This window comes from Oryctolagus cuniculus, chromosome 11 (genome assembly GCF_051225735.1).
Source record: "Oryctolagus cuniculus isolate XC-2025 breed Fujian yellow rabbit chromosome 11, ASM5122573v1, whole genome shotgun sequence".
NCBI lineage: Eukaryota > Metazoa > Chordata > Mammalia > Lagomorpha > Leporidae > Oryctolagus > Oryctolagus cuniculus.
In genome coordinates, this window is record NC_142877.1 from 32408236 (window position 1) to 32416629 (window position 8394).

General features: G+C 38.9%; 1 pseudogene; it reads right to left on the reverse strand.

The window, feature by feature from the left end:
• Positions 1-3220: 3220 nt before the first annotated feature.
• LOC127491262 (U2 spliceosomal RNA) lies at positions 3221-3311 on the reverse strand (annotated as a pseudogene).
• Positions 3312-8394: the final 5083 nt, after the last annotated feature.

An 8394-nucleotide genomic window follows, 5' to 3' on the forward strand; every position in this document is an offset into this window, starting at 1 on the left:
AAGACACAAAACCTCTTGGAGGACAAACTGTGGTTGTCTGGTTAGTCACACACCTGGATGTGACACTCACTTGAAAATTCATTAGGTGTCTGTCCATACTGTGGCTGGGCCGAAATGCTACCCCCAGGTACTGGCCCAGCTCTGTGAGGGTACCTTGTGAACCACAGAGCTCTATAGCATTTAGTGGGCCTGTCAAGGAAAACACATGTGTTTTGAATTAAGTAAATCTTCACACCAAGAGGGTGGAAGAGATAGCCAAGGACATGAGCAGCCAACACTCCAATAAAATCACCAGGACTTCGATTTTTATCTTTCCCCTCTCAAAACAGCAAAGAGGTTAACTTCTCCAATTGACAGATGTGTAAAAGGTTAGTGCAAGAAGATACCTGACATACTTTACAATGCTCCATAGCAGAGGAATGTTTTCATCTCTACCATGTGAAAAATGTCAGTTTAAATGACTTCCACATGGAGGATTTTGTGTTGTACCACGTGAGCGCCTGGCTTTTGTCTCTCCATGCCACTGCTCCCTGAATTAGATTTGTTCATTTGGTTAAACTCTTGTTGTGAATTCCACATAAGAGATTCCTCTTGATCCCAATACAACAGAAGTTTTGATTAAACAGCTCCAGTTCAAGAAAAGAAATAGGTTTCAAAACAGAACATCTTGGCATTCTGTTTCAGACCTGAGAGTTTCTGTGACTGGACTTGTTTAAATATCTTCTGACATTAGGCAGCAGGGACAGGAAAAAGAGAGAGAGAGAGAGAGAGAGAGAGCAAGAGCGTTTTGATAATATTAGCATATTGATAATATGGGCCATAGCTGATTTTCTTTTTGACTTAGTATGTAAAATTTGTGCTATATCCACTGTCTCTAAAGGACAAATCAAACTGCAAATGAGGACAGACTTAATATATATTTACATTCCAAGTACATATCAACCAACCACTTTTTGGAGAAAGTGACCAATCAAGACACTTTCAATACATTTTGATACAGACACTAATTGATATAAGAATTTCTTACACTGCCATAAAATAACTGGGCCCTGATATTTTACAAACTTCTCATGAAATCTTTGACACTACTTCTGTCCAAATAAAATGTCATTGTGCCCTACCTTTAAATTATGCCCTAAATTGGTGATGCATTTGTAATTAATATACTACAGCTGTAGTAAAGAGCTAACTATTTTTACTGCAAGACCAGGAACAAGATAAGGGTGTCCCTGCTCACATTATTTCAATTCAAAATATTATTGTAAGTATTAGCCAAAATAACTATTAGGCGAAGAAAATGAATAAATGACATCCCCATAAGAAAGGAACATGTAAAATTGTCCCTCTTTGCAGATTACAACATCTTATATGTGAAGAACATTAAAGAGTCTCCCAAAAGAAATACTGTAAAAACTAAAAAAAAGTCAATAAATTTGCAGGATACAAAATGTAATACAACAATCACTAGTATTTCTAAATAGCAAAAATGAACTATCTGAATGTACATTAATTAGATTGTCCTAATTAAACTGATAAAACTACTTAGGAGTAAATTTTTTTCACTTTTATTTAATAAATATAAATTTCCAAAGTACACTTTATGGATACAATGGCTTTTTCCCCCCTATAACTTCCCTCCCACCCGCAACCCTGCAACCCTCCCATCTCCTGCTCCCTCTCCCATTCCATTCACATCAAGATTCATTTTCAATTATCTTTATATACAGAAGATCAATTTAGTATATATTAAGTAGAGATTTCAACAGTTTGCACCCACACAGAACATAAAGTGTAAAATACTGTTTGAGTACTAGTTATAGCATTAATTCACATTGAACAATACATTAAGGACAGAGATCCTACATGAGGAGTAAGTGCACAGTGACTCCTGTTGTTGACTTAACAATTGACACTCTTGTTTATGGCATAGGTAATCTCCCTAGGCTCTTGTCATGAGTTGCCAAGGCTATGGAAGCCTTTTAAGTTTGCCAACTCCAATCTTATTTAGACAAGGTCATAGTCAAAGTGGAAGTTCTCTCCTCCCTTCAGAGAAAGGTACCTCCTTCTTTGATGGCCCATTCTTTCCACTGGAATCTCAAGGAGTAAATTTTTTTTAAAGATGTATTTATTTATTTTGAAAGTCAAAGTTACACACAGAGAGCAAGAGACAAAGGACCGGCCTCTCAAAATAAATTTAACACATGAAAAATCTGCATGCTGAAAACTATAACCTTGTTGAAAGAAATTAAAATGGCAGAAACAAATATAAAATTATCTTATGTTCCTGATTTAAGAAATTATATTGATAAGATGGGCATCCTACCAAAAATCATTTCATTTCTAAATTCATTGCAATCTCTATCAAAATTTATTTTTAAAGATTTATTTATTTATTTGGAAGTCACAGTCACAGAGGGAAAGAGAAAGATATTCCATCCACTGTTTACTCGGCAGATGGCCACAATGGATGGGGATAAGCCAGGCTGAATCCAGGAGCCAGGAGCGTCTTCAGAGTCTCCCATGTGAGTAGCAGAGTTCTAAATACTTGGGCCAGCCTCTGCTGCTTTTCCAAGCTATCAGCAGGCAGTTGGATAGGAAATGGAGCAGTGGGAACACAAACAGGCTCCCCTAAGGGATGCTGGCGCTGCAGCCTGGGCTTTACTGTCTACACCACAACACCAGCCTTTCTTATCAAAATTCAATGTCATTTTTTTTTTTTTGCAGAAGTAGAAGAAACAATTCTTACTCTCCTAGAGAGGAAAAGACCCAGATTAGCCAAAGTAATTTTGAGAAGGAAAAACCAAAACCGGAAGCATCACACTACCAGATTTGAAAATACACTGCAAAGCTATAGTAAACAAAACAAAATGACATTGGCATAAATAAATGGATATATGGGTCAATGACATAAAATAGAGTGTCCAGAAATTATCTCATGAATACACAGTCAACTAACTTTTGCAAAAGTGCCAAGAACATACAATAGGAAAAGGATAGCTCTTCAGTAAATGGTGTAGAGAAAAGTGGATCTCAGCATGCAGAAGAATAAAATTGGACCCTTATCACATTATATGCAACTATCAACCAAAATGGATTAATTACAAATGAAATTTGAAAGTAACAAGCCGATAGAAGAAACAGGATAAAAGCTTAACAGGTAAATATATTTTTATAAATTTTTTATAATTTATATATCCCAGGTAAATATATTTATATATATTATATATACACAATTTAATATATAATATATTTTATTAAATTGAATAGAACAGATACTACACTTGATCTTAGCCAAAAGGCTGAAAAATGACAATATATTATATTATTATAATATATTATAATGTAATAATATAATAGATTATATATAATCTCTAGGGCAATTAGAGCGATATCAAAAATAGACATTAAGGCTGGCAATGTGGCTCAATAGGCTAATCCTCTGCCTTGCAGCGCCGGCACACCGGGTTCTAGTCCCAGTCGGGGCGCCAGATTCTGTCCCGGTTGCCCCTCTTCCAGGCCGGCTCTCTGCTATGGCCCGGGAGTGCAGTGGAGGATGGCCCAAGTGCTTGGGCCCTGCACCCACATGGGAGACCAGGAAAAGCACCTGGCTCCTGGATTCGGATCAGCAAGGTGCGCCGGCCGTAGAGCACTGGCCGAGGCAGCCATTGGAGGGTGAACCAACGGAAAAGGAAGACCTTTCTCTCTGTCTCTCTCTCTCACTGTCCACTCTGCCTGTCAAAAAAAAAAAAAAAAATAGACATTAAATGAGATTGCATTAAACTGAAGTATTTCTGAATTGCAAAGAAAAAAATAAGACAGTGAAGAGACTACCAGGATGAGTTCTAGGTTCCTGGCTTTGGCCTTGCCCATCTCCAGTGAATCAGAAGATGGGAAATTTCACTTTGCCTCCATCTTTCTCTCTCTCTCTCCCTACCCCAGACTTTCAAACAAGTAAAAAATTTGAAAGAAATACACTATATATCCATAGCTGATCTATTTTTGTAGAAATATTGTATCCAAGAAATATAGGTCTTTATACAGAGTATCTATTCCAATAGGGGCAACAAACTTTCCCTTCCATGATAGAAGCATTCTAAACAATCAGTGGGCACCAGGCAGTAGGATGAGCACCCTGGGAAATAATGCCATATCTAAAAGACAATTCTGATTGTTGCTATTGGCAGCTAGAACACTCAGTGGTGTCCATATCCAAGTGAGCCCGGGAAGAGTGGCAGTCCATACTACTGTGTCCTTGCAATACCACCATCTCTGCCACCAATGACCACTATTTTTGTGACCTCATTTGGTCATGACAGGGTCATGGGAGAAAAGGCAGACTGGTATCCACACAAGGGATCACTGTATCCATTCAGTTATTAAAATTCTCATCTGTTGATGTCACTTTTTGGAGCAATAGCATGAGGAAAAAATAACTCATGTTTTTGTTTATCCAGGGAAATCTATCCACATGTCTCTTCCATAGATTTCCTGTTCATCAATTTTCTTTTTCTTTTTTTTTTTTTTTAAGAAGAGGCTCATGGTTTCTCTCTCTCTCTCTCTCTCTCTCTCTCTCTCTAAAGATTTATTTAATTTACTTGAAAGACAGAGTTACAGAGAGGAAGAGACAGAGAAAGGAGAGGCGAAAGAGAGAGAGAGAGAGAGAGAGAGAGAGAGAGAGAGAGAATGGCTCTTCCATTCGCTGATTCACTCTCCAAATGGCCACAATGCCCAGGATCTGGGTCAATCTGAAGCCAATACCACGAGCTTCTTTCAGATCTTCCACACGTGTGCAGGGGCCCAAGTACTTGGGCCATCTTCTAGTGTTTTCCTAGGCACATTAGCAGGGAGCTTGATCAGAAATGGAGCAACCAGAACCCAAACCGGCACCTATATGGGATGCCAGCACTGTAGGCAGTGGCTTAACTTTCTACCCCACAGTGCTGGCTGTCATCAATTTTCTAATCATGTTCTTTTTGGGTCCTGATCATCCAAGCAAACTATGAGCAATACACTATGAATCAGTGTGTATTCACATATAAAAACACTTTATTTTTTCCATAATATAAATGATCAGTGGCAGTGTTATAATTCTACCTCCGAGAGGATTTGTCTTTACCAGTTTTCTTCAAGAATGTCCCAGAACATGACTATAGTACTGTAGCCATCTACTTTCCGGTGGTTCCTGTGTACAGTTCAGACATACTTGTAAACTAGCCATGAATCTTCTCATTTTATATCAATTGATTGTATAAAACTCCCCAAGTGGCTACAGTTGCATGTTGGGAAAGATACAGTAGTGTAACAAGAATAGGCACTGTGGAAATTTGGTGACTTCTTCACGTAACTTACCCAAGTCTTCAGTAATCCATCTGGCCTGGTATCACATACCACTTACATTTCAACAGGCAGGGCTACTCTGCACACTCACCTTCATTACTTGGTGGAGTCAGATATTGTTCAGCTCATCATGGGCAGTACACATTGTAAGGTATTCTTATGGCTCATGATGATGCATTCATTCTCTATTGAGATCCTGTAGCAGGTCTATAGCTGTTTCTCAAAAGATAGATCACTTATCTGCAGATATGGCAATGCTTTGTTTAAAATACCAAGGACCTTTGCTGTAATTCACTTATAGGTATCTGCCAAAAAAATCCAAACATCTCTGCCTGCCATGACATTTCATGAAAAATTGAACTTAGTGGATCATATAGCCCAAGTGGCAAGACAGTTTGTAGAAGTGCTGGGCTCTGTAGCAGAACTTTCTCCTTTTTTGAACACACTCAAAAATCAGCAGCATTTTTAGCTACTTGGTACATGGACCAGAACAACACACTCAGATGAGGAATGCATTGCCTCCACAACCCAGAGAGGCCTTCCAGACATTGTGCCCATTTTTTGTTTGTAGGAGGGAATCAGGTGCAACAGAAGATATCTTCACCTGCCACCACGTGCCACCCAACTCTTGATCCTTAGAAACTTCCCTGAGCTTACCCTGGGTTTTTGTTGGATTCATTTCCTACCATCTGAAATGCAAACATCCTACCAACAAGTCTAGAATAGTAACTACTTCTTGCTCACCAGATCCAATAAGCAAATACCAGTAGTGTGATCTACTATTGTGGTATCTTGTGAATGACCAAGGTTATCAATATCCCTGCAAACTAAATGATGGCATAGGGCTGGAATACTGACATGCCCCTAAAGGATGACAGTGAGGGTGTATTTCTGGCCTTACCAACTGACAGGAAACTGCTTCTGGTGGTCCTTATGGACAGGGAGGAAGAAAAAAGAATGTGTCAGATCAGTAAGTGCATGCCAGGTATGGGGGAACATATTAATTGCCTCAAGCAATGAAATTACATTTGGTACAGCAATTACAATTGCAGTCACCACCTGGCAATCTTAAGATAGCTCACATTCATTCTTCATGATCCATCTGACTTTTTCATAGGCAAACTGGGTGGGGATGTAGTAGGAATCACCAGTCCTGAATTTTTCAAATGCCTGTTGATGGCACCAAGCATTGGAATCCTTCAACAAAGGCAGCATTGCTATTTGTTTACTATTTTCCCAAGTAGAAGCATTTCTATTGGATTCCTCTTCATGATATCCCTTACTCCAGAGTCAAGGAACCAATGTGGGATGAGCTTTTTTGGCTCTCAGAATTAGTATCAATGCAGAGTGAGTGTCTTGTAGTCCCTGACGATATGTTTATTTCATTTTCTCAAAGGTAGAGTTACCTTAATACAAGGTTGTTTGGAGGAAGGCTGGTAAAAAACTTAACAGCATTAGTTTTAGTAGTGTATTGGGGCTTTCCTCAAGTAGACATGACTTCCCCTTCATTCAAGTTTTGGTCTGTACATTGGCTCAAGTCTAGCAACTGATGGAGGGGCCATGACTCTTCATTTTTAGATTCAAGTTTGACTTTTATTCACTTGACCTAGAACTTTTCTGTTTATGCAGATCAAATAAGAATTTAATAATCTCCTTATCTATTTCATTATAGGGGCATCATGAACAACTAATCCACACCATGGGTCTGCATGAGTCAGTCTAATCTGATTTCTGCTTCCACTCCAAAAGCAATTCCATCTAGCTTTTGGCAGTTGAGTGCCACCCCTTAATCATTGCCAGTAAGGGGTCCAATTACAGTCATGTGCTCCATAAAGACATTTTTGTCAAGGATCATCACATATGCAATCTTGGTCTCATGAGATCATAATAGAGCTGAAAAATTCCTATCACTTATTCATATTATTGCCCTCATCACAGTACAATGCATTATGTACTCACATGTTAGTTAGGTATGTCTGTAAATAAACATACAAGGCTGCTAGTTTTGTAAAAGTATAACATACATAATTTTATACAGAACACTATACTTGACAATGCTCATGGAAGGTGATTGTTCTGATTTATGTACTGACCTTTTTATTATTAATTTTGAGTGCACTCTCTTCCTATGAAAATTGTTTACTCTGAAAAGTATGCCATGTCATGCCAGCAGAGCAGTCTCATACACATGCTCACATTTCTTGATTGTGTCAAGAGGCCACACACAGTGACTGAACCATACCATCTTAGTTTGCATAAGTACACCCTCTGACCTTCGCACAACAATGATATTAACTGTATCCCTGTCATTAAGAAGCACATGGCTGTACTCATATTGCCTTTAGGTTTCCCAATTCAGTGACAGCAATTACCACTGTAAGGTATTGCCTACAGGGAAGAGCAACCACAGAACTCTTTAAGGACGCCATGTTTCCTTTCACAAATTTATTATCACAGTACTGGCAAGAAATTTGCCTTCTGGTTCCTCACAGTGTGTATGAGCTGGTTTTACAATTTTTCAAGAGGCTGATGGAGAGGCAGACAGAGCTCCTATCCACTGGATTAGTGCCCAAATGTCCACAATGGCGAGCCAAAGTGAAGAGCAAGTGGGTGGCAGGAACTCAACTATGTTAGCCATCTTCTTCCAAAAATCTACTTCTTCCAAGAGTCTGAATTGCAGGGAGGTTAGAATTAAGAGCTGGGATTTGGACCCAGCCCCTCTGATATAGAATGCCAAAGGACCACACCAATGAGTTAGTTTTAAATGACAAATCTACTTTAACATTCTAATCTCCCCATATATTTTTTTTTTTGAGATTTAAAAGTATTTATTAGAATCAAGGGCCTCCAGCCAGAGCAGTGTGGAGGGGGGCTTCCAAGAGGGGAAAACCCAAAGAGGACTGGTGGCAGTCTACTTTAAGTACAATTTCGAAGGAAAAAAAATTTTTTAAAAACTTGAGGATCAGATTGGCATTCAGTTACCAGGCCAGGACAAAAACCATCAAAAGACCTCATTTACAATTCTCCATCCTGTCTGGTCTGCTAAAGGTGGGGTAG